Here is a 25,201-nt window from a genome sequence, read left to right on the forward strand (position 1 = left end):
CTCCCAGAGAACACTGTCCAAAACCTCAAGTTGACTGGGTCGCTTAACACATGGAATTTTTCCGAATCATTCTTAATATTGGGTTACTGATCGCTGACACAGAATTGCCAGCTCTTCAGCTTGTGCGCCACTGCTGTGGAGGGCTGGTGTTTATAACCAGGTGACTTTGGATTGAAACCTGGCATGGGAAATTGCCTGGAGCAGGGAGAAATGGAGGGAGATCCCTGCTACCAAAGGAGGGAAAAGTCACTAAGTTACATGGCTGAGCAAATGACTAGGCGGAGAGGATTTCCCTGATTATGTGCCAGAGTCTTCTGGTTTGGCTGTTGCTCTGGTCAGGGAATACAGCTCCTTTGAAAGAATAACATGAACTCCAGATGAAGTCTAGGGTTACTGGAGATCCTCTGAGGGTGCATTCTTGGAGTGAAATGACAATAAGGGCACCACTTTCTAACTTTTTGAGGCTGTCCTACACTCTTTGGAACCAGTGACTCCTCACCCCTACATTTTTTGGAGTGGACCTTTCCAGAGTCTGCTCCTTACTGCCCACCAACCACTGGTGCTCTCCCTTAGCTTATTTGGTTCAAAATAAGCACGTTCCTTCTAGCTGTGGCAACGCTGGCTGCAACAAGGTGATAGCCCCAGCACACGTGTTAAAAAATTCCAGTCTGTCATTCAGGTGTTTTCTGATTCCTCTTAACACCACTGTGTCATTCTCAGGTCTTTATCAAAGGTCTGGCAGTGGGGGTGACAGTGGTCTACCAGTTGTCCTTTCAAGTAAGCTGGGAGTTAGTCATTCCAGGACCTGAAATATTGAAGATGACTTCAGGGCTAGGGTCTGTTTCTCTTTCTCTGAAACTCACATTCCAAAACATTGCATGTTTGATTCTGGCTTAGCATGGTGGCATTGCCTGCCATATCTCCATATCCTCATAGCTGTTGGTGGTCAGTGCTTTTGGACTCAGGGCAAAAAGCCAGAGTGGATCAATGAGTTAAAAAAAAAAAAGTCCACAGAGGAGTGAGAGAAATAAGGACAGAGAACCTGCTTTTGGGGCACTAGGCTTAGCACACTGGGGCCGCAAGTAACAGTTTATTCTCAGCAGTTTCTAAGAAGCCATGCCCACCCCAGAGGGTGTCTCCAGCTGTTAAGGTCTCCTATCCTTAGAACATGCGAAGCAGGCATGACTATCCATCCTATTCTTTAACTTGAGCTGGAGTTGACTCTTGAAAAGCCCATTTTGTTTCCTCAGTTGTTTTAGCCTGGACTTCTTGGCCAGCAGTTGTATTTGTCTGTCTCCCTATTGACTGGCTTGTGGATGTTCAGGCTACAATATCACCTCTGGTTGAGGGCAATGACTAGTCGCCTTGAGTTCTATGTCAGCTGGCAACTTTTAAGAAGAGGCACACAGGAAGGGTTATTCCTAACAAAAGCCCCAGGTGGGTTTTGGAGGATGATGCAAAAAAGAAAAGAGAGAGGGAGACCCTAAATAAGTAAATAAATAGTGTCCCAACTGTTCCGAGAACTCAATAAAACAATCACATCAAATATGAAGAGGCATAAATCTTGTGTCTGCACAGGTAACCTACTCAATTGCTTTTATTATCGCTCAGGCTGCCTCCATTTATTACCGTCCATGACCCCAGCAAAGGAGACTGCATGGAGGGTGGTCTCCAATGCAATCCTACACCCAGAGAGGCAACAATCAGCCCATACAGCCAGGTATTTCGATGGGAACCCGGGAAGGGCCCATCTGTCTGCATGAAAACCAATCAATAACTCTGTAACCAGAGCCCTTGTCACAGGGAAATGGATAACACAACAGTTCAATAGAAGGGCCACAAGGGGAATTAGCCAAGTGGAGATGGGGCAGGGCAGGAATGGCTCCTACAGAAGGGAAACAGGGGTGACCAGAGAAGAGAAGATTGGGGAGGCAGTGAGGATGAGGCAAGGGAGAGCAGTAGCCTCATATGCCTATTGACATAAGGTGGGGGCTTGTTGTGCAGAGTAGAGTCAGGGATAGAGAAGCAGCATTGGAAGTTGGGGTGGTGGGAACCTGTTTTGGAGGGCAGTTGGGAAATGGGTATTTTTTGGGGGCACACAGGATGGTGTAATTGTAAATGTGACAGGATATGCTCACGGGCTACATGATAGCTTCTAGACAAAGAGTAGCAATCATAGTAACTGGTGCAGAAGATTAATTACACTTCCCCCAAAGCCTGTATTCTGAAAAGGGAGCTTCTTATAAACCCATGTGGGATGGGGGTCCTGCTCCCTCGTCCTCTTAGCAAGGCTAATGAAGGAACACCTTAATCCAGGTGCCCGTTGTACATTCCCAGCTTCCTAGACCTGCATCTCTAGTTGCATCTCTAGCAGTTTTGCCTCTTGGTGCTCAGGTCTGGCATTACTGCTAACTAGGGCTGCAGTTCTTATATTAAGAGGAAAATTAATATACTAGAAAGAAGTCCTTCTTCACTTCCTGTTCCTTAAAGGAATGCAGTAAAGGATACTCACCTGACCTGCCAATTCTCTGGCTCCCTACTTGCTTTCTCATACCTTCTGACCAGCCAAGCCAGTGTCCAGAGCTCAGATTCCTGCAAGGGAGACAGCTGCAGGCACAGCTCACTCACTCTGGGTGCATCTGGAGAAGGCAGAGTGAGAACTGAGATCTGAGGAATGGGAAACAGTATCTCCCAACCAATCTCCATAGCACAGGAGACATACCAGGTGGGGAAAAGTGACATCACCTAGGATTATCTATCTACCACTGAACCTCTGGGTTGAGGTGTTTTCTCCTGTTGGTCATGTTTTCTGTTGTGGTACTACCACTGCACAGCTTGAATATATTCATGATGGATTATAGACATAAAGGTCAATGTTTTCTACGTGTGGGTCTTCTGTGTGCCCACCAGTGTCTGCTGTTAGGTGCAGACCTCTGAGGCCAAGAGGAGGAAAGGGAGGAAGGCCCACAGGACATGACCTATAGTCACAGGCAAAGGCCTGGTACCTTGTACTTGGGCCCAATAAGTCAGTGGGCTGTGGGCAAAGTGGTAGCAGTAATAAGGCTGAGCTAAGGATGCCTCATTTCAGAAAACTGGGACCAAAATTTTTTTTTAATTATTTGCATAGTAATACTCTATAGTTTAATTAGCTCCCAATCAGAGGGAATTTGCTGAACTAATGCCATATCACTGTCTGACATACAATTGTGTGACCAGCTGTCCATCATTGCTTCAACACTCCAGCCCCAGATCCATTGGCAATGCTAGTTAGGGACCAACCACATCAGCAACCAAGAAGACACTCTTCCAGTATAACTCTTCCTCCCAAGCTATGGTCCAGTGACTCACAAGCCAGGTCTTCCAACAGGAGGCATGGCACTGGGACATAGTCATGGGCAGAGCTCTCCCTAGGACAGGCCCAGGCCTAGTCTTCAAAGCCTCCCCCAATAATCCGGGTGCCAAGAAATGAGGAAGAGGCTCTGGGTCAGAAATGCATGATTGGACCTGGCTAAGAGGCCAGGCAGGGCATGGTGGCAGAGGCAGCTGCTTTGGGGCCTCCTGAGGAGGGCTGGGCACAGAGAGCTGATGAGCATATGGGAAATAAGAGGAAAATGGCCTTGCCTGGAGGAAAAGGAGCAGGCCCCACGTACCAGGGAATTTTCTGGTAAGAGAGGAAGGTGTGTAGGAGGCAGATGAGAGTGCTCATAGAGCTAGGATCACCTTATAACTTGTCCTCAATCATAAAAATAGCAGGACCCCTCCCTACATTTCTTGAGAGATGACACGATGAGAAGTTTTGTGTTTAAAGAGAGGAGCAGCACTGAGTCACTGGGCAGCATTCTATTCATTTTATTATCAGGATGTCGGGGAAGGAGGTTAGTGCCCACAAGTCCAGACTGTCAAGACTTTTATTTGCCAAAAGTGGTGAAGGGGCAGCTACTTACAACACAAATGTCTTCCAGATTCTGGCAAGGAGGGTACATGGCTCTGGGAGGATCCATGGCTTATGGGAGCCTGACCTGTAGGCATTGATATAGGAAAGCTTGAGGAGGGTGCTGGGGATGGAACCCAGGGCTTTGCATACATTAAGCAAGCTCTCTCCTGCTGAGCTACATCCCCAACCCAGGAAGACTCTTTTGATAACTCTGTGCTAGACATAGGGCTTGATTCATCCTGGCCCTAGATAGGCAGCCTCTGGTCTATGTAACTCAATGCACTGACTAGTCTTTCTGCTTTAGGCCAGAGAAGTAACCTCAGTGCAAGTGCTAGAGGATAGGACATTTTCTGAGCCCCTTAGTCCAGAAGGTCATGGGGAAGGGACTATGGGAAGGAGAGGAGAAGAGACGTGAATGGGAAGGGGACAGGAGGTGAGGATGTGGACTGCAAGAGTGAGGAGGGAGGTGGGAAGCTGAAAGGTGAAAAAGAGCTGTCTGGGAGCTGCTTTGATCTGGCTGGGGTTCCTTAGGACAGGAGCATGTGGCAGGGTCAGAGAATGCATCCACAGAGCTTGAAAAGAAGAATTGGATCCTGCTCATCTGAGCCAGAGTCCTTGATACCCTTCAAGGTCTCTAAGGTGATTGAAGGGAGCAACAGCTCCAGGCAGCTGGTCCAGGCTGATGAGACATTGAGGAGCAGTTCAGAGGTGATAAAAGAGTAGAGGCCAGGGAAGAGAAAGTAGGAAAGTTTCTGAAAAGAGAGTGGAACAAAAGAAGTGACATTGGGGGGATAAACTTGCAGAGCTGGGAGTGGTGTAGTGCCTTCTGTGAGGGACTCACCGGAGCTCTGGAGGTGGATATTGCCCCCTGCCCCCTCGGCACACTGCACAACACCAACAGTATCCACGGGGCTGCTGCAGTGCAGGCGCTCCAGCCTGGTCCCTAGCAGGCTGAGAAGGAAGAGTGAGAGAAAGGCCCGGAAGAAGGGGGGGCAGCCTAGCTTCCTGGGGCTTCCACATTAGAGGCCCCTCAACTCAGAGCCTCTGGTAACTTCTCTCTGGACTTTTGCTCTGCCTGCTTTCAGTCCTGCTCCACTCATAGCCATCTCCCTTTGCAGCTATCAGGAACAGAGGAAGCCAGCTGATATGCTGGGCAGCTCCTGGAGGGAGGCAAGACAGGGCAGCAGGCTGAGAAGGGAAAAGTGGAGTTAAGAAATCAGAGAGGAAGGAGAAGAGAGAACTGGGAGAGAACGAAGGGGTAAAAAGGAAGAACAAAAATCCCCAGAGCTCAAGCAAATAGAAGCAAGTGCTGGGGACAGCGCTCCATAATACTGGTGCTCCCTCTTGACCCTGGAGTCTTGGCTGGTCTCTGCTGCCCTGCCCGTGTCTGGTAGGTAAATGAAGGAAGCTGAAGAGGCCAGGAGCTTTATGGACAGTACTGGCCTGATGGACCATGGAGATGGTCAGGGAGGAGCCCCTCATTTGGCCCCTTATTCTGCCAGCTCTCATTATAATTCTAGAGGGTGAGCTCTGTTGTGTGCCTTAGTGTGTTACCCTGAAAGAAGCTGGTGAACATGTGGTGGGGGCCTCTGTGTAGCTCTGATTTAGAAAATGTATATGGGCTGGTGGCATCTAGCCAAGCTTGGCTTTTGTGCCCATGTCTAAATGGCCTAGCATTCCAGGGAGCTCCTGGAAGGCGTCACTCTGGTCAGCCCAAGTGTTCTACTATTCAAGTTTCCAGTTGATAGGATTATTTGGTCCCCAAACAAGAGTCCTTGCCATCACTTGGAGGGCCTGCTTGTTTGGGTGTTAGCAAATGCAATACAGAGAGCACAGGGTCAAAAGGACAGTAGACATCCTGATGGGTCAATAGGTAAGGGTCAGGGCAGGTCCACATAGGGTCCTGACACTGTTAGTCTGTGGACATGCACATGTCTGGGGGTGTCCACTGGTGAGCAGCATGTGTTTTCTTCATTGGAGGTGAGTGTCAAGTTGTGTATGACGGCTGGAGTGGTAAGTGTGTATAATATCCTGCTAGGTAAACTGGTAGCAGTTGTATTATTTTATCTGCCGTGTCACCTCAAAGGGAGACAGTGCTTTGGACAAGGGCTGGGATAGTTATCTCCTTCTAACATCAGCAGAGTGAACACCCCCTTTCCACAGTTCCTTCCCTCTCCTTCCTCTCTCTCCTTCTCTACACTCAGGAGCCAATCTCGGTAGATTCTAATTGAAGAGTGAGGAGAACTTGATAAGATAAGGAAGGCCATCCTTCCTCTAGGGACCAACAGAGGTTTCATGTTCCCTCTCCCCTCTGCTTCTCTAAGGGCAGACAGCCTTCCGACTGACTGTGACTGTCCGGCCTCGGGGAGAACCAGAGGGACAGAGGTATACTGAGGTTGGGGCTTGGCTTTCTGACCCCAATCACTGTGGTTCTTGGAAGGAAAGCCTAACAGGATCCTGAATAAGGGTTGGGGGAGGTAGAAGACAAACAGCAGAAGACAGGGAGAGAGAAGTGAGAGCCTGCTTGGAGCAACACTGACCAGCCACACTGTCAGTTTGGGCCACAAAAATAGACTGGGAAGGGGGAAGCATGCACACTCTGAAAGCTTTCACCTAGATTTCAGAACTAAGCACTCAGCTCCCTATAGAGGGGACAACCCCAGTTCAGGGCCAGCTGCTCCTTAGAACAGTGTTGGCCCTCACTCTCAGCCTCCTGCCTCCCACTCAGCAGATGACATCTGCCTCTTCCTCCACTCTCATCGCCCGTTAACTTGACTGTTAAGAGACAGCTCGGAAGGTCATGCGGACTCCTTAGGAGATGACCTCCCAGGGCAGGTACAAAAAAAGTTGAGAGAAATTCATTTCATGGCTAGTGGCTGCTTAGAAAAGGCGATTCCAGCAGACGAATGTGATAAATGTTAACTGAGCATTAATCGCATTAAAGAGGGCCCTATAAACTTTTCATTTCTAATTAAATTCGTCCAGTGATGCTGCCCAAGCGAGTACTCTGGCCTTTGTTTATGTGGAAAATTAGAATGCAAATACAATGGGATTTATTTCCAGGAGTGGAGTGATGGGCTGGCCTCTCTGGCTACTGGTCTCCAGGCCTGTCAGGCCAGGTAATTGCTTCTCTGGAGGTATTGTGCCCCTTGTGACAGATTTTTGTGTGAAGGGAGAGACCAGAATCCAAGGTCAAATAGAGTTAGGAAAGGGGAAAAGGTGTAAAACGAATTAAAGAGAAGGAAAAAGGGCAATAAGTGGCCCAGGATAAAGAGAATCATGGTCCTGTTTTCCCTCCAACTCACACCTGTAGAATAAAATCCCAACACCTTGCTTGTGAATAATGTCATTGCAAGCCTTCTCTGAGATGAAGGAGTGCATGGGGGAATTTGGAGGAAGTGGCCCTATAAGCTATATGTGGATCCCCTCCTAAGAGGACTCAGTGGTCATCTATAGGATGGGCCCACCACCTGGATTTGTCTCTGGAATTTTGGGGCTGCTGTCTACATCATGGTTTTGCTGGGCTCTTCCTGCCAGTGCCAAGTGGCATTGACACGGAGCAGTGGAGCATAGAGGCACAAACTGAAGAGGACATTGTGCATGCACACTCGCACGCACTCAGCCTTCTTACACGTAGGGAGAGCCAGTTGCTCATGAGAATAAACAAATGTCCCTTGAAAGGAGTCTTTTAGTGCCCTAACCCCTTTGATAAAAGCAGTAACCCTAAATGTTATTGAATAGAACAATCTAAAGTTCCTATTTGCAAAAACATAAATTAAGTCCAGGGGAGAAAAAACCCGAGTAAGAAAAATCATTTGGCTGTATCAGAGATACTGAAAGATAGCTCTGCTGCTCTATGATTAGGGAAGTTGTAAACAGCATTAAAACACAGAGGAGAAGGAAATGGAGGTAGGAGAAGTGAGAAAAGGCAGAACACTAAATCACAAATAGAGGTACATATACAAAGTCACAAACCAGATTTACGCCAAGCTTTGCAAAATCTACAGCCTAGACTGCCAATGCGTAGAGACACCGAGTACACAGACACACAGGCATTTGGAGAAGAGGCAGTGTGGAGAGGGTGGATTGGTTGCACCGTGGGCAGGCTGCTTGCTGTGCTGGATGCTGGGATTGATCCATCAGCTTTGCTGTGCAGGGATCTGATTGATATGGTTCTTTAGACAGCCAAGGATACAGCTGTATGAGGTTTTTAAAGGTATTTAAGCACATGAGTCTCTTGTGAGCTAGATCCATGTTCTAATGGATCTCCAAGGTAGCAACCCATTCCCACAATGCCATTTGCCTGACTGATTTTTCGAATAGCTGCTACCCCTGTCCTCTTTAGTCTGTTTTATTCTGGGTTATTCTTTTCCTCTTTAGTGTTCACTTACGTGTCTTGGAAATGCATGAGCACTTGCTGACAAACAGGTTAATGACTGTGGCAACTCCCAAACATCTGGATGAAAACAAAAAACTTTAGTCAATCATCTATAAAGGTTGTCCATATGATGCCAAAGATCTGGTATATTAGAAATATTCACCTAATTGATTGGATTTCCCAGTTTTTATGCAGGCACAGAAACAACACATTGGGAAACACCTGTTTTCAGAGAAAAATGTTCTAGGAAACTAAGTGTTGTGGTTAGTTTTTCTCCCCCCAGTTCTGGGCATGGAATCCTAGGACTCAAGCATGCTACCCAAGAGCTCTACCACTGAGTTACACCCCAGGCTGATTTTATTTTATTTTGAGATTCAGTCTAAGTTTCTGAGGCTGGCCTCAAACTTGCTATCCTTCTGCCTAAGCCTCCTGAATAGCTGGGATTACAGATATGCCCCACTGTGCCCAGCTAGAAAGTATCTTTGCTGCATTTGGGTCTGATTTCTGGTTTGAAAGAAGGCTGGCATTTACTGGGTAGTGGAAGAAGTTAGTGGGGGCAGCTGAGAGGAACTTTGCTTCCCCAAATATTTTGGTCAGGAAGATCACTTTGTACACATAAGCTGAAGCTTATTTGTCATTCATCAGGGGGTCCACTTTGCCATCTTAAGGAGACAATCAGGTTTTTAATAGATTTGATTTTTTATTGATTTATTCTTTCATTTATACATTCAGAAAACCTTTGCTAAGCACCTACTATATGCTAGGCAATTCACATACAGTTGTGTGGCATAAAGTAAGAAAGGAAGCTCTGGGGAAAACTTTGAATCTAACTTCATTACTCCCTGGCTACATGGTTTTGAGCAATTTCATTTCCTCTCTAGACCTCAGCTTTCTCATTCATATATCATGGGTATAATCATGTAGGTCTCTCATAGGTTGTCATGAGGGTTAAATAAACTAATCTACATAAACCTGCTTAGACTTGCACTTGGCCGATATTAAGGGCTTGACAAATGTTATTCTTACTGTAGTAGTAATTGTTAAGTGTGTGTTTCTTTCCTTTTATTATAAGTTTTTTCTTTTCTTGGTACCAGGGATTGAACCCATGAGCACTTAACCACTGAGTCACATCCCCAGCCCATTTTATGTTTGTATTTTGAGACAGGGTCTTCTTGCTAAGTTTCTTAGGAACTTGCTAAGTTGCTGAGGCTAACCTTGAACTTATGATCCTCCCAAGTCAGCCTCCCAAGTTGCTAGGATTACAGGCATGTGCTGCCTCACCCAGCTAGTGTGTATTTCTTGTTATGTGTCTATATCAGTGTGTGTGCATTCTGGTTTGTGTTTGCATAAACACTGAAATCTTTTTAAAAAGAAAACTTGAAGAACCACAAGGATATTCTATGAATAGTGTTGTGTATCATAAAGGCCAGTGAGAATTATGGTATCCTGTGAGCCCAGTAGATTTAAGAAGCAGATCTGTTCTGTGTGCTTTTTAATGGCAGGAAGTGGGGGGGTCTCTGCAATTCAGTTCTCTGACCATTGAACAGAATTGGGCAGGTAATTGTCCCCTTTGTTCACTTTGTGAGCTCAACCTGTGTGTGTGTGTATGTGTGTGTGTGTGTGTGTGTGTGTGAGTGTGTACTGTGTACAAGTGCGCACTCCTCCTCTGGATGAGCCTGCTGTGGCTTGAGGAGTTGAAGGTTGGCATTTTCCCAACTGCATGACATTTTCATGGGTTGTGGTGTTTTGCATTTTGTAGGGTGTTTTTTTTTTCTTTTAAAGATAAAATGAAATGATAGTAGGAAAAAAATCCTCTTGTGATGGGTTTGAACGGTTTCTATGATTCTTAAATGTCACAGACAGGAGAGGAGAGGGAGGTAAACAGGAAGAGTAGGGGATTAGAGGGCCGAAATGGAGATAAGAGAAAGGATGAAAAGGGAGAGGAAGGAGCAAACAAATATTTGATGAATTCAAGCTAAATCTGTCAACGAGGGTCTTGCATATCTGGATATTCCCAGGGAGCGTGGGAATTTGATAATCATTGTAGTTATTTTCATTGCTAAGGAGTAAATAATTTTAAGAAAAAAAGTCAAGAGCCAGGTGCACCTATAATCACCTCAACTCAGGAAGCTGAGGCAAGAGGATTGCAAGTTCAAGGCCTGCCTCGGCAACTTAGTGAGAACCACAGCAACTTAGCAAGACCGTCTCAAAATAAAAAAAAAAAAAAAAACAAGAAGAGCTTCAATGTAGCTCAATGGTAAAGTGTGCCTGGGTTCAATCCTCAGTACCACCACCAAAAAAAAAAAAAAGAGTTCAAGAAACAAAATTTAATTTGGACTTAATCTATTTGCTACGCCTATTTACTCTGTGTCTGGCAAGAATAAAGATCAAAACAAAGGTTTCCCAAATACACAATGATGTTTCTTCCAGCTCCATGGGAAATTCTATAGAATGAGTCTGAGTTCTAGTTTCATTCTTGCCTGAAATTCTCCTTGCCCCTTTGGCTTAGTTAACCAAGTTCAACTTGGGGAACTTCCAAGGATCCTAACAGCTCTAATGGTCATTTGTCTGATGTCTTAATGGTTACTTTATTACCCTTTTATTTGTTGTCAAATTTAATACCTACATTCTACTATCTCTCATTTATACCCATTAACTGGTGAAAGTTCAGATTTTTTTAATTAGAAAAAATTTTAAATGAGCTGAATTGGAATTGTGAGAGCTGAATTATCCTCAAAGTATATTTTTTATACGTGTAAAATCTGCATGAGGGCTGTCATCTTCCTTTCAGCCTATTCATCACCAAAGGGCTGGCTGCCACCTCAAGACGGAGATGGGCAATGGTGGCCTCCACCAACCCCTAGCCCCTGCATTGCCCAAATAGACCAGAAACCAGAAAGGAGCTGCTTCCTTTTCCCATGCTACCTGACTGCTTTTTTATTGAACTTCTCTGCTTAAAACACACACACACACACACACACACACACACACACACACACACATTCTCTCTCTTTCTTCTTGATTTGCCTTAGGATCTTATGTACATCAACACACTTGTAAACCTCTTTGTATATGTGCATTGGCTAATCTTAGGGCTGATTTACTCAATTTACTCAAGCCCTAATATTGACCCTCCTCCTCCTCCTCACAGTCATAGCTAACCAGTGATTACTGCAGTAGGAACTGTTCTAACCATGTTGCTTGTATTAATTGATTTAAGCCTCATGAACAACCCCACAGGGCTTTGTGGGATTGTTTACAGATGATGTAACTGGAGAACAGAGAAGTTAATAACTTGCTGGAGGTCACCAGTTGCATAGCAGAACTAGGACTTGAACCCATGAAGTACTCATTTGTCTGCCATGTCACACTTCATATGCACTCAGAATAAATGGAAGTGCAGGCATGGGTAATTTCTTGGAAAGCTCTGTATATTTTGTATAATTTTGCAGTCTTTTTTTTAATTTTTAGAAGTAGTTGGACACAATACCTTTATTTCATTTATTTATTTTTATGTGAGACTGAGGTTCAAACCAGGGCCTTGCACGTGCTAGATGAGTGCTCTACCGCTGAGCCACAACCCCAGTCCATATTTTTGTAGTCTTAAGTCCCATTCGTACTTTTACTTACAAGCTCAGAACAAGGACCCTGTGCCCTATTAGAAGGTCACACCTACTATATGTACCTGTAACCTCCCTTTGTGTGCAAGCTGCTGCTAAGCCACATCATCTGGGGATACTAGGAAGGAAGAAGATGCTGCTGGCCATGGCCACAGAATGGAGAGGAATGGAGTTCTTGGAACTAGAATTCATGTTATCCTCATTAGGTCTGAAGAGTTGACTCCCATCCATTCTACTCTAGCCCCCGCTGGGACTTAGACTTTGAACAGGCATAGGGGTTCACCTAAGGGCTTTGCTCTCCAATTTAGGCAGACATAGGGAGGGTGGCATCAGGACCTCAGCCTGTGGTAAAGTCAGACCTGTTCAGTGGAGCAGAAGCAGTTTGTTTCAAGAAGAACAGAACTTTATATTTGATCATCAAGAAGAGATTTGTGGCTGGGTGTGGTGGTGTTCACCTGTAATCCCAGAGGCTCAGGAGGCTGAGGCAGGAGGATCGTGAGTTCAAAGCTTCAGCAAAAGTAAGATGATAAGCAACTCAGTGAGACTCTCTCTCTAAATAAAATACAAAATAGGGCTGGGGATTTGGCTCAGTAGTTGAGTGCCTCTGAGTTCAATCCCCAGTACCCTCCCCCAAAAAGAGATTTTTTTTTTCATTTCTAGAATCTTCCCCTTGGAAAGGAGCAGCACAAATGACCAGGCCTGAGTAGGCTAAAAAAGCCAAAGGATGGGCCCTTTCACCCACAACCACACCAAGAAGGCAATTAGAGCAATTACCTAATCATGTACCACCACCCAGCTCCAATATCATTACTCAACCCACATCACCAAGGAGACACCCATTAACCTAATCTCTGAGACATACTTTATGAATAAAAAGATGCAGATATGATCAATGAACACAATAATTCAAAACAGAAACACAGACACTGCCACCAAACAATACTCGAATTCCTTCGACTCAGTGTTACACAAAGTACAGTCACCTTGATACAACACCACGTAACGAACCTTCCACCACCTGCCAGAATGCGTCAACACAATTCAATACACAGTAACACACAGCACATTTCAAACTCTCAGTCCCACCCCACAGGCACTCTGTACACAAAAGCTAGAGTCAGGTGGCCACCAGAGCAATGGTAAACATTGGTCAGACATACACAGAGGAGAGCCAGCATTGCAACACCCAGCCCCTCTGCACACCCTGCAGAAAATGGTCACAGTTGCAGTCTTCTGAAGCTCGGGAGCAGCCTGCCAGAGAGCAGCAGCACCATCCTGTCTCTCCAGCAGGTGGATGTGTCTAGACCATCACCTCCAATAAGGCCTCCGGGCTCTCATTGCTAGTAAGAGAGTGAACTGTCCCCTGAGCCTCCTTCCTGAGACAGGACAAATCAGCTCTATCCTGGTTGGGGTTTAATAAGACTTGGCTGTTACTGAAAATGACAGAGCTCCAGGGATGGAGGGAAAGGTGGGGGTGGGGGTGGCTTGCCAAGCTGGGTGCAGGAATTCCCCTCTGACTCCTGCCTTCTGTGGCCATTCCAGAGCTGAAGCCCTCTTGCTGGGTGTTCACTGAGTATCGATTCAGTCTGCAAGCAATTTTAATATTTCTTCAGGGACTTTCCAGCAACAGCACAAGTCATTAATTCACCCTCCCAAATTGCTTATTCAATAGCAGGAACATGGCTCCTGAATAAAGTCCCAGAATTTATGTGACTTGCACGAGTCAGGAGGTCAAACAACTGTTATGGAGCAAAGTTAAAAATCCAAATAAAATATTGACACTTTTTTGGGCGGGGGAGGGTTGAAGCCAAGGTATTTAAAATAGGTTTTTGTTGCAGTGCCCCCAGGATAAAGAATGGAAGGAGACTGAAGACAAGTTGGAGTTTATAAAATCAATGGCATTTATTGCACATCTACTTGGCATTTAATAATTCTCTCATTTCCACATCCCCCACCCCACCCCATCCTGGCCATAGACAGAGAGATACACAGGTATACAAATACACATTTATGCACGTCAATACCGATGCACAGACCAGTATAAAAACACAGTTGTGATGTGAGAATCTCAGATGCCCTGAGAAGAGAGCAGTGATGGGCGTGGAGTCTCACCATGGCTAACATATTTAACAGAAATAGACACAACTTGGCAGATATTCATGAAGTAGATTTTGATAAAGATATCTACTGTTATAAATCTTGGATCAATGCATTAGAGCCAACAGGAATATAAAGATACACTAATCATAGAAATAGTTTCTAAAAGCACAGAAACCAAGAAACACATCTATATGTGGTATTATGCAATCATATTAATGATTCATAAATTATGATTCATTTGTGACAAATGTGATTCTTATTGAATGAACTATGGCACACATAAAGGGCAAGCATGTTTAGAATCATAGCCAAATGCATCCGCTGCTAATTGTCTACAGATACATTTGCTTAGTTGTGCAGATCATGCATGTGGAAAGACTTAAAAAAAATGTGTTTGTGCTCAAATAATTAATAAACACAAAAATTATTAACATGGAAATTTCCCAGAGGTCCTATCATTCAGCCTTCAGATACTAGAGACACAGACCTGAATCTAAAGTCTGGCTACCGTGCCATTAAGCATGTGACCTTGGGCAAGTTGCTTAGCCTCTCTGTTGTTGTAAAATAGAGAGCAGACCTATTTAAGAGAGTTGTGGTTAAACTGGGCATGGTGGTGCACACCTATAATCCCAGTAACTTCAGAGGCTGAGGCAGGAGGATTGCAAGTTCAAAGCTAGCCTTAGTGAGGCCCTAAGCAACTTAGAAAGACTCTATCTCAAAATTAAAAATAATAATAATAAAAATAATAATAAAAAGATCTGGGGATATGGATCAGTGGTTAAGTGCCCCTGGTTTCAATCCCTGACACCAAAAAGAGAAGAAGAAAGTTGTATTACTTAAGATTTGAATGAGAAAATACACTGATAGCAATACCTATCAGATAGTGAATATGAATAAAGAATAGTTATTATTTTACCTTTATTATATGCACCTCTTCAGTGAGGCCTACTTTCTCATGAATTCTAGCATCTGTTCCTGATATGGCTGATTTATTCTACCTAGTGGTTAGTAGCACGAGTGCGGGAGAGATACACCTAGGTTTAAATTCTAGTTCTGGGCTGGGGATGTAAATCTGTAGTTGAGCACTTGCCTAGCATGCACAAAACCCTGAGTTTGATCGCCAACACAAATCTGGTTCTGTTATTTAACAGCTGTGTAGTGTTATGCAAATTACCTAACCTCTCTGAGCCTTAGTTTCCATGTCTATAGAACAGAGATAATAATCTCCATAGGTAATTGTGAAAATTAGTATCATTGTGTTTTGTACAGTGTTTAGCACAGTGCCTGGTACATGGTGAGATTATGTTAACTCACTGTATCCCTTTAGATTCTATTATTGTTGTTATTGATATTAATAGCATCCATTTGTTATTCAACAAATAATTATTAAGTATTATGTTCAGTTGGGGCCTTGGTGCTAGGTGGGGACATCTGCCCTTGTAGAGCTCAGAGTCCAAGGGAGGACTTAATGTGAGCTGAGTAGGCAGGGCATCAGGACTCAGTTCTGTGTGGAGCCCAAGGGGAAGAGGGAAATAGGGAGAAATAGATGGGAAATCTCAGGGGAAGCCAGATTGGGGAATGTTTTGAAGACTAGATTGAGGAATTCTGAATTTATCCTGTAGGTAATAAGAAACAATTGTGGGATTTAGCCACATCACTTTCTTTCAGAGGGAGTCAGAGAGGGGCTGATGGATTGCTTTTGAGTACCTGAGTAACAAGATGAGAGGTGAAAAGGGTTAGAGGCAGGGAGACCAGGCAGTCACTAGTGGGTCTATACCTACTGCTGCCAAGGTAAACACCCCTCCAGGTTTCCTTCTGCTTGCACATGGAGGTGGACTGGCTTGTGGAGAAGGATGGAGAGGAACAGAATGGGTGCCTATGCCCAGCAGCAGCCCCCACTCTCCATTATACTGTGGAGTCCTAAAGCCTCCTGAATCTTCCAAGCAGGACCATGGAGTGGACAGCCGGTAGACCCCAGCTCCAGCTAGAAGCCTTGACAGATGAGGGCAGGGCCTGTGGCCAGAGGAGCTAGTCTGGTCACGCTCTGGGCTTGGCATGCACCGCAGACTGGTTTCCAAATGGTTAGTTAAACACATTGCCCCTTAATTTTTAAACCTATGCATATCTTGAAGTTAAATCAATCCATATGCTTACCATTCATCATATAAACCATCACTATTGCCCCCTTGGGCCAGGCCCATGGCCCATCTAGCCCAGTAAATTGTCTCTGGCCTGGGCTCCAAGGGACACGTGGTAGAAGGATTATTGCCCTTAGTGCCAGTCTGAGAAGGCTAAGTTGATGCATAGAATATGCCTGGTATCAAGGAAACCACTGGGAATATATCATCCTGAAATGTACAAAAACTATTTTGAAATGATTTTTACTTTTGACCAATAGCTTAGTTTCCACAGAGGGCCTGGTAGTTTCTTGAATTTGGATGACAGCATCAGTCAGAGTCAGGTTTAACAAATGGTAAGAAATGTATATGGTAGGAGTATGGAACTTTCTTCACTCACTAAGATTTCCTCCTAACTCTCTCAAGGACCCCATGTAGAACCAGTAGGGTGGTTCCCTCACCCCCTGGATTAAGCTTGTCTCAAATATTAGAGTACATAAATTTGAATTCAGGCTGGGTGGGGTGGCCTGTAATCCCAGTTGCTCCAGAGACTGAGGCATGAGGATTGGGAGTTCAAAGCTAGCCTCAGCAATTTAACAAGGCCCTAAGCAACTTAGTGACATCCTGTCTCAAAATAAGATTTAAAAAAAAAAATGGCCGGGTGCAATGGCACACGCCTGTAATCCCAGCAGCTCCAGAGGCTGAGACAGGAGGATGATGAGTTCAAAGCCAGCCTCAGCAATGGTGAGGTGCTAAGCAATTCAGTGAGACTCTGTCTCTAAATGAAATATATAGGGCTGGGGATGTGGCTCAGTGGTCAGGTGCCCCTGGGTTCAATCCCTGGTTTAAAAAATAAAAATGATTGAAAAAAAAAAGAAACTTGAATTCAGGATGTCAGAGGAGGGATCAGAGGTTTGTGTTTTAGTAAGTGTCCTAGGAGATTCTAATGCAGGTAGTTCAAGTTAATACTTTGAGGACACCCTTCTGCAAGCTTTTTGGTAGAGTTCTCATTTCTTGGAGTTTAATTTTGACTTCTGAGAGCTGATGAAAGTGGCAGAAGGTCTTGACACATTTGGGAGAAATCTTAGCAACCTGTGTATCCCAGCTGAGTCCTGCTACTGCCAGAAAATAAGGAGCCCAAAAGAAACTAAATTTCAGTTTTCAGTTTCTGGGATATGAAAAAAGGAATGTTCTCATTCCTTAGAGTTCTCTGAGCAGGGACCATTTTCAGGAGAGGTGAAAACTTCCTGGGTGATCTATGATATCTCCCTTGAGATTCTGCTATGAGAAGTCTCCAGCTGTTTGTGTTATTGACTTGCCTCAGGACCAGGCCTGAGATCCACGCCTGATACAGGCAGCTCTCAAAGACTCCAGTCCTAGCTATTATCAGCATTAGTCAGGCAAAATATCCTTTGCTGAAGTAAATGTAGTTTAGTTCTCTAGAACGATCCCGCTTATAATGCATACTCAGGCAACTTGAAGTCACTGACGGAAGCCTCACCAACAGCTTGTCTGGCTCAGTGGATAGTGGGGCCATCTAGCCTAAAACATTCTCTACCTTGGAGTTCCTCTGATTTACCAAATCAGGGAAAATTTTTCCCATACTAGGGTTTAAGTATTTTTTTGCAGACTCTAAACCCCAGGACAATTTATGCTGATTCATACATGTATATAACACATGTATGTAGATAGCTGACATTTTGCTTCTAAGGCTCTTTGAACAAAAACCAATGATATGACCAGGCTTGAGACCAACCTACTGTTTCTCTAGAAAATATTTCCAAAGTTGGGACAGCAGACTGTTCTAAGTACCTGGACAAGATTTCATAGAGACATGTGGCAGATCCCATGTACACATATTTTCAGCGCTGGTTCCATTTTCTACTGAGGAATACTGAGGTTCAGAGGTGTCCCTTGCCTTCATTTCTTAGAACATGGGATTAGAAATAGAATCCAGGAGTTTGGATTCTGGGCTTTGGGATTCTTTTTCTGGAAGCAGTATAATTTAGTGGTGAAGATGTTAGGGTCCCTAAATTCAAATCCAAGATTTGCCACTTGTAAAATGAATGCCCTCAGGCAAGTTATAATATGCTGCATCTGAAAAATGGGTTGTTGTGAGGATTCAGAGACCCACTTGTTGGAAGCACTGAGAGCATTGCCTAGCACACAGTAAACATGCAGTAGACTGGTTTTATTACTGAAGTCCTGCTGAGGAAGCATCACTCCTAGAAATCTTGACCAACATAGTCCTGGAAATGCTGCCACCTCACTCCTGCCAAGGTGAGCTATCTGAGGTTGCCTCAATGCTAATAGGACCTCTTCCTGTCTCCACCTCAGGGGAAGTTTTTGCACACCATTTATTATCATATAATATAATGCAATATAATATCATACATAACATAACATAATATCATGGGTAGGTTAACTTGAAAACCCTGAGGCAGACTGTGGATGGATGGATAGATGAATAGATACATTTGTACTAAGTATACATACATTATATCATTCTATTGATTTGTAAAAAGTTCCCGGTCTGCCTGGCTGTAATGAGATTTTTGAACTTTGCGTGGCGATCAATGAGAGGAATATTATTGGCCTGGAGAATTGATATACCTGCTCTCAGTGGCTTCTTCTGCTCCCAGGCTGCCCAGGCCCCCCAGGTGTGTGATTCCAGCAGACACTTAACCTTTTTTACAGTGTCATCAGGCTAAAAGGAATCTAATAGTGACACAGGACTTGTGCTCAGCACTCTGCCACTATTGTTTTCCTGTCACAAATAATTTATAGCCTTCTATTTCCATCCCTGAGCCTGCACCCCAGCCCTGCCTCCTGCTTTTCCCCAGCTCCCAGGAATCAATAAACTCACATAGCCATAGTGGGACTTCAGGGTGCAAGGACTGGACAGATGGACAAAGAGAGGGAAAGTGAGAATGTGGCAGAGAAAGAGAGGGAAAGAGAGAGAGAGAAGGAAATAGGAAGCAATGAGAGGAAGAAGAAGAGGGGGTAGAAGTAAAAGAGCATTGGGGGAGGTCTCCATATGCTTTCCTGGAGATGGAGGAGAGTGTCTCTCCTCATTCATGAGTCTAACAGACTGTTGCTGAAGACTCACTCATGGCTTCCATTCTGACTCACATAGCCCATGCAAATTGTTTTGATCTCCAAGTAGTGGGAGGTGGAGGCCCCTGGGAACCAAAGAGAGAGTGACCTCACCACCTGCACCTGCCTCACCATCCTTTCCTCTAGAGCTCTGCCTCAAACCCCTATCATCTCTTTGGTCCTCTGTGGATCCCTCCTCGTATCCCCAAATGGGGCTTTATCTGGCCCCTACCCTGTCTGAAAGTCTTTCAGTGCAACATCTTTTGGGGTCAACCTTTGGCCTCAGCTGCTGCTGTTTCCTGTCTTCACAGTACTCTTTCCCAGTTCTTGTAGCTTGCAGCATTGACCAAACTGGAATATGTTGCATGGGAAGGTCTCCTGCCTGCAGCTGGCTCAGCCCCTAAATTGAAAGCAGCCAGGCCTAGGGGTCACCTATAGAAATAATAATACTATTGGGCACTATTGTCATGGCTATCATATATGGGGTCAGCCATCATATTAATCACTTTTCGTAGATTATTCTTATTGTAGTTCCAGAAAGTGCCTAGTAGTATTATCTTATATTACTGATAAGTGAATAAAAAACAACTGAATTTTCCAGGCAATAAGTAATAGAGCTAGTATTCCACTTTAGGTAAACTAAGCTCATTGTGCAAATTCCCTTGCTCTACTTCCATCCTTGTGAGTGTGGGAGACTCTGAGTGCTCAGAAGCCCTGCACTAGGCACAAGCGAAAACCCTGGGAAAAGCAAGCCCTCATTTGAAATGGAAAGGAAAGAGCTTCCTATGGAGGAAAGCCTACTAGAAAAGGAAGTGGGGGACCATACCCTGTCTCTCCATGAAAATGGGAAATGACACCTCCTAGCTGTGCCTTCCAGGGTCCTGTCCACATCCTCCAAGGATCCATATCCTGGGACTTGACCTTTCTGGATAAACCTTCCTGGGGCCATTGAGGAGATTGGCATGTCTTGATGACTTGTGGAGCTAAGGATGGAAAAGAATTGGAGGAAGAGGAGGAGGCATGGGGAGGAGAAATGTCAGGCAGCCACCCTGCTTTACCTCTTGTTTTCAGCCCTAGTGCCATTCCTATGAGTTACTGGGTTGTATACAGGATACAGGAGTGCACTGGATGACCTTCAGATTTCCACTATTCTAATTCTTAAATTCCCTGTGATTAGCTCTGGGGACTGTCAAGGGCCTACTGCTTGGGGTCATAGATAGACACCAAGAACATTAGTAACTCGCAGCAGGCACCCTGCCTAAGTCCTCTCCCCTGCACCAAGCCGCTGTCAGGGAGTAGTGATTTTCCATCACTTGCTGCCTCAGCTAAATCTGCACCAGTGCCCCAGGGGTCAGAGGCTCTGGGTAACAAAGACAGAAACTCCACAAGCCCATCCAGTTATCTGTCTCACCCGGCCCCAGCCCTGGGACTCCCTTAGTCCAGAGCCTATCAGTTCTCAAGTAGAGCCACTCACAGGATCCGGGAGGCTCTAGACACTTGTGCTGTAATGAATCTGCGGCAGCTTCTCTGAGCTGCTCAGCATCCTTCTAGACTTTTCTTGTTAGATCAGCCTATGCTGCCCTCACCTACTTTCTGATCTTTCCTATTGTGGTTAGGCTCCAAACCTTCTCCTAACTCTCAGCTTTGATGAGAAATAAAAGCCACCGAAGTTCATTTTTGAAGCTTTTGAGCCCACCTGGAAGAATGCTTTTTCTTGCTTACTCCTCCCTGTGCCCTTCACTCCATCTCTTCCTTGTTCTGCCTTGCCCTCTGTCATGCAGAGTCTCTCTGGCAACTTCGGTCTCTCCCTCTTCACTTGTTCTTCTTCCTCAGCCCACAAACTTATTCAGGTATTTCCTACCCTGAAACCCTCTCCTTTCACTTGGTAGACAGTTCCATTCTCTGATTTCCACACAGGAGTCTCCTTTCACTGCCTCCCTCTCCTCCTGACCACTCCTCCATTCATTCTACCTGACTCTACTCCAGACACTATGCCGAGACTACTGTTCTCCCCAGGATAACTAATGGTCACCCAAACACCCAAATCCCCATTTTATTCTATTTTTGGTGCTGGGGATAGAACCCAGCACCAAAAATAAAATAAAACCCAGCTACGCAAGTAATTTTCCAGGGAGCTACACCCCCAACCTAAATTATGTTATTCTTAAAACATTCTTCTCCGTGGGCTGCCTACAAGGCCCAGGTTCCACCTGTATCTATCCTGAGGCCTCTCCTTCCCCTCAGCACTCCTTTCCCCAACAGACTCCCCAATCCCTTTCTGCCACATCAGCAATGCATGGATGTGTGCACCTCACGTGCTGCATGTCTAGAGTAAACATCACCACTTTCCTCCAAAACCAGTTACCTCCCTGCAGCCTGTTTTTAACAATGACATGGACTACAGAGCTCCCAGTGGCATAGCACTGAGGTTTTAGAGCCATGGTTACCTCCAGTTAATTGCTAAATTCTGTCCACAGTGTCTTGCAAATCCTTGCCTCTCTTTCCTAAGACCAGCTCCTTATCACGTCATGCCCAGATGTCACCTTCCTGGAATTGTTTTTACATGCCATTTCTAGTTTGAGAAATTACTCATGGCTGGAGACCCTCTAAACCTGGCTCCCACATGTTGGAAGGATGGCAGAATAGCAAAAGACACAGGTTTGGGAGACTGAATTCAGACTCTGCTCTAGCTGACAGTGGTGTGATCTTAAGTAAGCTATGTAACCCTGATCAGCTTGGTTTTCAATCTGCAAAATGAGTATCCCAATATTGACTTCAGAGGTTGCTGTGAGACTTAACAGGTACATACAAGTAATATAAATTGTGTAATATTAGCACATAATAGATGTTCAATAAGTGGGAAATAACTATTTTAATCATTGCATCCAAGTTTTCAGCCTTATTTCCTCTTGTCTCTTTTATGAATCCATAAATGGCGTCTGTTAGGTGTAGGCATTAACCCCTGAAGCCTCATGCTCCCCTGGCTTCCCTGCTATACTTCTGCCCTCCTCCAGCTCCTCATACAACACCCTTTCTTCTGCTTGTTGATTCATTTTAGAATTGTGTTATCTTTCCGGGAAAGAGATTGTAACAATCCTGTAGACCAGACCAGGCCATGGGGATAAGGCTCCTCCTCCTAATGCTAGAAAGTTGGGGAAGGAAGATTTATATTCAAAGAAAGTGAGTAGCCCAAGAGGATCAGGCAGTCAGTGCCAGAGGATGCAGAGCAAGAACAACCCCCTTATAGGTGAGGAAACTAGGGAAAAAGTGACAAGGTGATGGATTTCATGCATCCACAGGCCTTTCATTGGACCCACAGATGGAGTCCTCAGTCCTGGCCCCTGAGTTGGTCTTTTGTATCATTGAGCCCCAAGTTTTGTAGATCACCAAAAGGTAGGCTCATTCCAGCCCCTGATTGTTTGACTTGACCCTCTGCCCCCAGGGGTGTGTGGGGAGGGCAACAGTCTTCTCAGCCAGGCTGATAAAGAGGTGATGGAGCCAGTCAGCCAGGTGGAGGCAAGGCTCTGGCTGGTTTGAGAGCAGTGAGTGGGCTCAGGAAGAGGTTGTGAAGGCCTGACATCTGTCAAAGGGACCATGTGGTATCCTTGGAATTCTGGGGACAAAAGGGTTACCTGTTACCCAACCATTTCCTGCCTGTTGCCTTACTTCAGGATATCGATAAAACATGCCACCTCACCTGGGCTCTGGAGGACTATGACATGCTCCCAGTAGGAAAGCCAGCTCCAAAATCTCTCCAGATTCAGGGGGTTCTGGTACTAGAAAGTGCACATATATGGTTGAGGAGGCAAAGGTAGAAAACCAGTCACCTGGCTCTGCCAACCCCCAGAAGAGAAGACTCTGTGCTCTAATCCTTGCTAGCAAAAATCAAGATACAATTCAGATGACGCTTGTGGCAGAACAGGAGCAGAGCCTCCATCCAGAGCTATAGTAGTAGTGATCCACAGAGCTGACAGGAGAGAAAACTCATGCAGTTGGTGAGAGCAGGAGAACAAGGAGCAGACAGGCAAGGACGGAGCTGAGGAGCTTGGGAGGGCCCCTCTGCCGGGCTGGACTGGCGCTGGTCAGAGCAAGATGGGCATAGGATTCATAATGCTGTTGTGATGCTGTTGCAGGATCATCCGGACCAAAGTTCAGCAACCTTTCCACCCAACGCCGGATGGGGCAGGGACAGGAGTGACCACCCCTGGCCATACCATTGGTAAGAGGGCTCAGGGAATGGGGGAAGCCTGCCCCTGACCCAGGGAAAGCCAGGAAACAAAGACCAGCCCTGGGAATTGCCCCCTCCAGTGAGGTTCAGGACCTGCCATGTTTCCCAAACCCTTCTCTTCTTCATCTGCTTGAGGCTCAGGGTCTCCTAAATATGATTAGTTCACTACACTTGGTCTCTGTTCCCACCTGGTACCCTGCCTCAGTCTGTCTATGTTCTCCTTTTCCTCCTTTCTCACTCTTAAGTCAGCATTTTTCTTCTAGCATTTCTTCTTCTTTTTCTTCTTCCTCTCTTCTTCTCTATCACCTTTTATTTATGTGACTCTATCTCCCTACCTGTCCCTCTTTCTTTCTTGTCTACGTTCTTATCCCATCTTTGTTTTTGCTTTTAATTTTCAAAATTATCCTTCTCTCTTCTCCTATATTTTCCTCTCTCTGAGTTTTCCTTTCTCTCCTCTCCTTTCTTCTTCTGTGTTTAGCTCTGGATCTTTCCCTCTTCCTCACCTTCCCTCCTAATGGCCTCTTTTCTCTTCGCCTGTATCCCTGATCTCTGTCTCTATCTTATCTACTTTGTAGCTCTCTGCCTCTTTCCAACCTCCTCAGTTCTCTGCCTGTACTTAGGGTCTTTCATAGACATGGCCTAGGCCTACCAGAACACCTCCTGACACTCTCCTGTCCCCCGACACACGTAGACTGGCTCCTTTCTGGCCCATGGACAATTTGTGTTCTTGTGGCCATAGATGAGATCTGGGGTTTGAGGACTAGGATATGGTTAAATTTTTCCTGCTGCCTCTTTGGCAGCTGTCCTTTTCTTGACCAGCAGGAAGTAGAAGAGGCTGATCCCAGCCCTCCTAGAGTTGGCAGGAACCCTTGTTTTCCAGACCTGGGTTACAACCTGTGCTAGGAGGGAGGGTGGGGCTGGGCTGGGCCTGAGCTGGTTACTGTGGAGTGAATGTGCTCACTAGTCTGTGCCTGAGGGGAAACTGAGGAACTTCTCAAGTGATTTTAACACCAAAGTAACTGGGAAAAAGAACTGAGTACTCCTGGGAACCTCAAGACCATCCTGTATCTCCACAGAATCACAGTGCTCTTAGAAAGCCCCAGGCTGTAAATCACAGTTAGTAAAGACTGCCCTGGAGACTAAGGAAAATGAGATGGGGTTTGTCTGGAAGGATTTGCCCAGCTCTGGGGATTGGTCGAGCTGTGCCAGAAGGCACCCCAGGAGCTGTGCTTTCTGGAGGGCTACAAGGTACCTTGTAGAGAAGTCAGCCTTGGTGATTCCTGGGCCTGTCACCATCTATCCATGGTGGAAAGAGTTTGAGGCACCCACTGAAACCCACAGGTCTTCAGAGAAGGCCTAGGTTGACTGCTCATCACTAAAGCTGGACAGAAGTAATAACAGCCTGAACTGTATGTGTAACACATTTCCCCCCTTAAACCTCAGAGGAAGAGAGGAATATGGGCTCCTCATCCCTCCTTCTGTCCTCTGCTTCTCTCTGCCCCCAGCCTTGGGGCTTTGGCCTACGATCACGACTGCTATCCTGATGGCATTTCCTCCTTACTCTCGCCCAGTTCCCAGCACGGCCTCCCCTCCTGTTTCCAGCGCCTCCAATGACCCAGTGGGATCCTACTCCATCAATGGGATCCTGGGGATTCCTCACTCCAATGGTGAGAAGAGGAAACGTGATGAAGGTAGGGAGGAGGGAAGAGGTTTGGCTTCCCCTTCGCA

The 25,201-nt window shown here is 45.5% G+C and overlaps 1 pseudogene; it reads left to right on the plus strand.

Annotated features, from left to right (window-relative positions):
* The window catches only part of LOC143389850 (paired box protein Pax-2-like), a 78,374-nt pseudogene that overhangs the window by 7,634 nt on the left and 45,539 nt on the right, over nt 1-25,201 (plus strand).

Source organism: Callospermophilus lateralis, unplaced genomic scaffold (genome assembly GCF_048772815.1).
Source record: "Callospermophilus lateralis isolate mCalLat2 unplaced genomic scaffold, mCalLat2.hap1 Scaffold_66, whole genome shotgun sequence".
Taxonomy (NCBI): Eukaryota; Metazoa; Chordata; class Mammalia; order Rodentia; family Sciuridae; genus Callospermophilus; species Callospermophilus lateralis.